Source organism: Panthera onca, chromosome B3, assembly GCF_046562875.1.
Source record: "Panthera onca isolate mPanOnc1 chromosome B3, mPanOnc1 haplotype 2, whole genome shotgun sequence".
Lineage (NCBI taxonomy): Eukaryota > Metazoa > Chordata > Mammalia > Carnivora > Felidae > Panthera > Panthera onca.
Window position 1 is genome coordinate 75,182,022 of NC_138344.1, and position 6,884 is coordinate 75,188,905.

Sequence of the window (6,884 nt, forward strand, 5' to 3'; positions counted from 1 at the left end):
GTTTTCCCTTCCTTTGAACTTCCTCTTCCCTGTATCCAATCCTGTCAAAATTCTACCCGAGCTCAGGACCTGGATGCATGCCATAATCACTTTTGTAAACACCCACATGGATAGCAATTTTTTTTCTGTCTCTCTTTTTTTAATAGTATGCACATTGTGCTTATCCTAATCTAATTTGTGTTGTGGTTATTCTGGTGTGTGTCACAGACTCTCCATTAACTTATAGAATCCTTGAAGGTAGGTTTTTGCCTAATGTGTATTTGTACTTTCCCGATTTCCTAACATTGATTTTATACATAATAGAAAACATTAAAAAAAATATGTGTTAGGTAAGTGAACTAAAAACACTTTAGTGAATGCAAAGTGATGCTCTTGACCCCTCCCCTTCCCAGGCAAAGTTGCATGATAGGCAGTGCCTTCAATTCATGCCTCACAGGCCTCTCTTCAATTTTACGTGTGAGTTCTCAGGGAGATCGAACTGCTGATTCTCATTCTTGCTAACCAGAGTTGTAGACACAATCAATCGAATCCCATTCCTACTTCAGGGAAACATGAATAAAGTTGGCACACAGCAGAAAGTGTCTTGGTTGAAAATAAATGACATTGGGACCCCACCCTATGTTATTCTATCTCAAGTCAAACTTCTGCCTGACTCAAACAAGAAACTAGTGTTATAACTTGTGTGAGGTAGTGTGTGGCCACACCCCAGCAGACTCTAAGCGTAGGGTGGGTGATGGCCCAGTGAGGCCAAAGAAAAGACAATCAAGACAGAGGTTTTTGGGGTAACTTACACACAGAGGGGTCGAGGAGCAGCTGACTGGACAAATCATCCGCTGCTGGGATCTACGTGCAGCAAGTTTTGTATCATAGCAGTTTAATCTAGCAACCATCAGTGGCCCTTCCCCTCCTTGCACAGCCAGCGTTTCCAAGGGGATCAAGTCCTGCTACCTGGATACTCCTTGTTACAATGGAGACACTCTGGATTGGCCACCCCACAGCCCCTGAACTTGAACACTGAGCAACACATTCTGCTGTACATTCTGCTTGATGGGAGTATAGAGGGAGGGCAGGATTTTCAAGTTAGTGATTAACAAGGGCATTTGGGGTGTGTCTGCACAAACTAGCTATCCTGTGTGTACCATACAGGTAGCAAATCTGAAATCTTCAACTCCTTCAGCACATGGACGGTAAAGAAAGTGAGGGTATTTATCTTCATTGGTTGGACTCCTGATTTAAAGGCCTCAAAGGAAGCAGAGAAAAGAACCAGTGTCCTAGAGGTCTCAGGTGAAGCTCTGGATGAGTGGCACACTTTCATCGTTGCCTACCTGGTATCCATCATCCATCCTCCCTTCTTCCTTGGTTACAGAAGCCCACTTGTTCAGTATGGCAATGTAGCTAGTTCAGTGCTTATCATCCCAATCTCCCTTGCTAGAAGATGCAGTTCTGACCAATGAAAAACAAGCAGAAGTCTTCTGGGTAAGGCTTCCAGGAAAGTTCCTAGACTAAAAGGAGACAGACAGGTGAAACATGCCTTTAGCTCTTTCTCCTCCTTCTGGTCTGGAATTTAGTATAATACTCGAATTCCTAGAAGTGTAACACCATTTGGAAGCATAAGGAAGAAAGACACATAGTAAGGATGATGGAGTGGAAAGACAGAAGGATGCTGGGTCCTGGGTGGCACCCGTCTTGTTTGGATTTTGTATGTGTGTGTAAAAATGAACCCCATTTGTTAGCGCTTGTGCAGTTGGGATTCTGTAATGTGTAGACGAATGTAAACTTGACAAGTGCACTGGACATGCCTAGAAAACATGTGAATGAATCAACTCTCTGGGCAGATCTGGCCCCTAAATGTCTTCTGCCATCTTTTATATTCTCCCACTTTAGTTATCCGTTACCTGAATTCAGAGGAACCAACGGGTGACTTCAACGAAACACCAAAGGATACTGGAAACCTAAGACAGAGGAAGAAAGAATCTCTCAGCCACACAGAAAAAGGTTGTATGCCAAACATCTGATCATGAGCCAGCCATGAACTTTTATTAGGTTAAAGCATTGAGATTGGGGGATGATTTATTAGGATAACTAGCATTAATAACTCCAACTAAAACACAACTCATTAGGAGAAGGCCTGAGATACTTCTTGTACCAATTAGAATGTTTTAGACTACAAGCAACAGAAAACTCCAAATCTAATTCACTTAAACCAGGATATTAAGTATTTAACAAACCAAAGATAGGACAGTGTCAGCATTGGCTCATTTAATGGATAAATTACATCATTAGACTCCAGGTTTGTCTTTCTGCTCTGCCATCCTCAGCATTTTGGATTTGTCTTCAGGCATGTTCCCCTCCTAACTTCCCCTCTAATGCTTCCAAGGTCCTAACCAGGAATGACCACATCTAGAAGAACTTGTTTTCTCATGTGGGTCTTCTTAAGACTGAAGAAGGCTTTCCCAGAAGCCTGATAGCAGACATCTTCTCATGTTTTATTGAACACAAGTGCCTCATCTGCTCATGCCTAAACCAATGCTGGCAAGGAGAACAGGATCTCCGTGATTGGCTTACACCAATCAGCATTTGCCTCCCAGGGCTACACCTGGTATCAGCCTTCCCTAAAGCACAGGTTTTCTCAGAGAAGGGTAGGTCTCTGCACAAAATGGGAGAGTCCTATTAAGTAAGAGGGGATAGGATTAGATGTGGGTCCCATCCAGCAATGTCTGCTGTATTTCTCATGAGAGAGCTCATCCTGAGAAGAGGGCCCCAGGTACAGTGAGATTAATTCAGCGACAAAGCTTTGATCATTGGGAGAGATTCAAGATCTCAAGTATAATGCAGTGATAAAGGACTATGTTCTTGGCCCCTCTCCTGGATGATTATTTGCTTCTCAAAGAGAGTGAGAACTTTATGTAAAAAATGAATACTCAGTCTCGTCCTGCCTTTTTCCCTAGCAGCTTTCACCTGTCTGTGCCTCAGGACTACAAGCAATAGTTTGTTGCTTTTCTTCTCCCCTGGTCACTGATGGCTGCTGCTTCCTGCTGCTGGCATTCCTTGGAGTTGTTTTCTCAGTCCTCCTACCCTGCCCCCAGCTTCTCGTGGCCCCAGGCACCTGTAGCTCAGTTGGGCTCTCTCCCTCCCTCAGCTGCAGGTGCAGCTGCTACATACTTCCTAAATACTAGAGTGATTTGGAGAGGTTTCCCTCAGTTCTTCAACTCTTCCCTCTTTTTCCCCTAGCCTGGAGACAGCCTGGAAACTACAACCAGAGTATGTCCAATGGTGAGCAAGTGAGAGGAGCAGGAAGACACCATCGGTAGGGGTAAGAAGAAATCATAGTCTAGTCTTGCTCACCAGAGTTCCATATTAGGATTGGAGGACAGATCTAGTAAGAGTATTTGTTTGCTGGACATTATGGTCTATGAATATATTTCCCTTTGGGACCTCAAAAATGAATTACGTGGATGGAAGAGGAGAGTTTTGGTAAAGTAGTCCTACCTTACTTCTGGTTTCACTTTCTGTGGTTTCAGGTACCTGTGGTCAACTGTCATCTAGAAGCAGGTGGTCCTTTTTTTTTTTTAACCTATCGCTGAAGGTCAACAGTAGCCTAATGCTAGTCACAGTGCCTACATCATTCACCTCACTTCGTGTTACCATGAAGGCATTGTATCATCTCACATCATCACAAAGAAGAAGGGTGAGTACAGTACAATAAGATATTTTGAGAGACCACATTCACATAGCTTTTTAAGTATATATTGTTTTAATTGTTCTATTTCATTATTGCTATCTCTTACTTACTGTGCCTAATTTGTAAGTAAATTAAAAAAAAACCCCATAGGATATATCATATAGGGTTCGGTACTGTTCACAGTTTCAGGTACCCACTGGGGGTCATGGCATGTATCCCTCCAGATAAGGGAGGATTACTCTATCTCAAAATTTCTGGCCACTGTTAACAACTTGAAAGTGTATCTTTTCAGTACATTTTTATGAATATGTATGTGTGTTTTCTTTAACTGAGAACATATTGCTTTGTGGTATTTTTATTTATACTTAAGAATGGTATCAGGCACCTGGGTGGCTCAGTTAAGCGTCAGACTTCAGCTCAGGTATGATCTCGTGGTTCGTGAGTTCAAGCCCCTCACTGGGTTCTCTGCTGTCAGCACAGAGCCCACTTCAGACCCTTTGTCCCCCTTCCTCTCTGTCCCTCCCCTACTTGCGCTCTCTCAAAAGTAAAACATAAATGAAAAAGAATGGTATTAGGAATCATCAGCAAATAGAAACCACTGTATATGTTTCAAACAAGTGTAAAATAAAGGGGATTTATTACACAGCTGATGCCAGAGTTTAGTAGTCAAACAGAGAATGGCGAGGCAACCCAGAAACAACCAGCAGTAGGAAAATGCCTTACTCCCAGACGTGAAGGGATGAAGGGAAGAGACAGTATTAACAGAACACGGACACCAGGGCCATCTAGCTGGAGGCAGATCCGTGCAGAGGGCTGCAGAGCTAGGGCCGGATGGCGGTGAGGGCCGGTGGAGGCTGGAGCCACAGGAAAGACGCAGCTGCTGTAAGGGTGCACTCGCGGCAGGGAGAGCAGGGGAAGAGTACCCAGGTTTCTCCACCCCTTCCGTCCTTTGATTGTCTGGTTAAATACTCTGGGCTGAGGACATGTCGTTGCCTGTGCCACGCTGGAGGGCAAAGAGCAAGAAATGGATCTGAGAGCCAACAGGAGAGTGGCTATTACTGTCTCCTTCTTGTCTCTCAGCACCCCCTTTCACTCTTCTGCCTGAGTTTAATGTCTAGGCAACGACTTCACACTTGCACCTATCAGGAGGCAGCTGTCACTTATACAGACAGACATTTCCCTCCTTTCCCCCAGATGGAGGCACAGAGTAACTGTGTTAGCCAAGCTAGGTTCTCCAGGTGATCTGCAGCACCTCTGTTAGTTCCAGGTGCTCCTATTTGTGGTTCGGTTTTCTGAGAACTAAATTATGAAATTAGGACTCGCCAATACTCCTCAAACAAAATAGTAAAGGAAGAAGAAAGGTGGACGTAGGTATTTTGCTAATATATACGGGCAGTCCTCGTTTCTGTAGACGTCATGAGGTGATATCATTGACACATTTTTTTTTTTTTTTTTTTTTTTGTCTTGTACGGTCCATTCCACGTTCTCTGACACGACACCCAGGAGCACCTCAACTGGGTTCTGGCGGAATGATCTGAATCTTTCTCCCTGAAGCATATATGTCATTGGTGGTCTGCCTTGATTAGGTTGTTGTAATCTTCCGTTGACTTTTACTGTGGACCTGGAAGTAGTGGAAGGTGCCAAGGTACATCTTCTGGCTCTTCTGGGTTTTGGCGTAGTCTTCTGGCCCTCTTGTGTCGCCTCAATGCAGTTTCCCTTTGATAGATTGTATGTATCATCAGCTAGTACAATAACCCCTCTGCCTGTTGGAACAATGGCATGAGAGGCCCAAAGTGACCAGCAGACAGTTTTAGCTTATAATTGAACGGGACGATTGCGAAACCTTGCTCCCTTGGGAACCAAGATCTATAAACCATCGGAAAACAACGCTGCAAAGTTGCAGTGATGGAATATTATATGCACATTAGCCACAGTGAACTTTCAGCAAACCATTCTTGCTATTAGGCCAGCTGCTTCTTGGGGTTGGGCCACGTAAGATGAGGGGGTGACACAGATCAAGCCTGTTGCTGAAATGCCCTTTTTACTCTGAAAGGGCAGTGGAGGCCCAAGATGTTGGGGTGGCTCAAGATTGTACAGTTTTACCTGAGACACCCAAATACCGCCGTCCCCAATCCCACGGTCCCACTCTTCTGAATAATGTCCTAACCTTAACATGAGAGATTTGAGCGTGCTTGTATTGGCCAAGTAAGGGGAAGTTAGCTGACAGGAGCTGGAGCCTCTGCAGGGGGCAGCACAGGTGTGGAAGGAGAGGGAGTTCCCCAGGGGCAAGGGTTTGCATGTTAGGAATTATTGCAGAAGGGGTCCTGGAAGTAAGGAGTGGAGAGGCAGGATCAGAGGAGGAGGAAAAGCCAGGCAAAGTTCCTCAGACGGTGGCTGTAGCCGGGTCCTGCGGTGTCAGCTGCACCTCACTTCTCCGATCCTGAAGCAAAGGAGCTGTGTTGTTATAACCCTTACCCATCTCAGGCATTGGTTACTGGCAACCCCTCCTCTAAAGTACACAGGCATTTCTAGATCTTTGCTAGGCGATGTGAGCTCCCACAGCCTGAAGACACTTTTTCCAAAGAATAATTGCAGGGGCTCCCTTGATGGAAAATCACATGCAAGCTTGTGGGAGCTGGGGGAGGCACACTTAGAAACCATAAAAAAATGGGTCCCTGGTGACCTGCATGCATTGTGACATTGTTGGCCACACACCCACACCGTAGTGTTCTGCTCGTGCCTTTCGTAGTCTGAAACTGCTTGATGCCCCAGGGCAGGGAAATATAGTTCGCTGTGCGATGCGACAGAGCAGAGAATGATGGGGGTTGATCTGAGAATAAACAGGTAATTGACTCCCCGCCCCCAGTATACGGTAAAAATTTTTTCCTGACATTAAATGTTATTCTATAGCCATTTTAATGATTGCATAATATACCAATACACAGATGTGCATGTTCATTTAAGCAGTCTCTCTTGTTAGAAATGAGCTCTTCCATATTATAAATATTGTGGAACAACTCTGCAACTAGGGTTTAGTTTATGTGCTTAATTTTTTCCCTAGAACACGGAGTGTTGGTACTTTAATTGGGCTTCTGTGAAGAGGAAGGTAGGTGTAGCATTACTCAAATACTCTAAGTAAGTGGATGCAACATGTAAAATTCCTGATATGAAGGTATGTGAGTAGGCAATGTTTCACACATGG

The 6,884-nt window shown here is 44.6% G+C and overlaps 1 long non-coding RNA gene across 1 annotated transcript; it reads left to right on the top strand.

Annotated features, from left to right (window-relative positions):
* Positions 1–1,890: 1,890 nt before the first annotated feature.
* LOC132668434 (uncharacterized) lies at positions 1,891–3,682 on the top strand. Its single transcript, XR_009605573.2, has 3 exons — positions 1,891–1,995; positions 3,232–3,313; positions 3,522–3,682. It is a non-coding gene; the product is annotated as an uncharacterized LOC132668434 (long non-coding RNA).
* The last annotated feature ends 3,202 nt before the right edge of the window (positions 3,683–6,884 follow it).